Source organism: Petaurus breviceps, unplaced genomic scaffold (assembly GCF_028583685.1).
Source record: "Petaurus breviceps papuanus isolate PSGF00001 unplaced genomic scaffold, PetGlider_PUasm1.0 175, whole genome shotgun sequence".
Taxonomy (NCBI): Eukaryota; Metazoa; Chordata; class Mammalia; order Diprotodontia; family Petauridae; genus Petaurus; species Petaurus breviceps.
In genome coordinates this window covers 9527614-9527950 of record NW_027185764.1, presented here as the reverse complement: position 1 = coordinate 9527950, position 337 = coordinate 9527614, and the positions used below count along the sequence as shown (strand labels likewise).

General features: G+C 55.5%; 1 long non-coding RNA gene across 1 annotated transcript in view; it reads right to left on the bottom strand.

Moving 5' to 3' along the window:
- Nucleotides 1-337, bottom strand: part of LOC138158646 (uncharacterized) — a 316165-nt gene that overhangs the window by 1765 nt on the left and 314063 nt on the right. The window lies entirely within an intron of this gene.

Genomic DNA, 337 nt, shown 5'->3' with positions numbered 1-337 from the left:
GCACACAGAGTCTCCCTCGCCGTGGCAGTGATCATGAGAATCTCCCCCCTTTTTTCCCAGGGGAGGCGAAGGCAGCTGGTCATGAGCCCTTTCTATGCGGGCAGCCGGGTGAGGGGGCCGGCAAAGGGAGTGGGGGGTTAGGGGGGAGAGTCTGTCCTTGGCGCTGTCTTGAAGGCATCTACAAGTCTCTTTCTCTGAGCATTTGCTGTCCCTATGTAATTCCCCCCACCCAACGACTCAGAGGTTAGGCAAGTGAAAGAAACAATCATGTCGTCTATAGAGCGCTCTCTCTCTCTCTCTCTCTCTCTCTCTCTCTCTCTCTCTCTCTCTCTCTCTC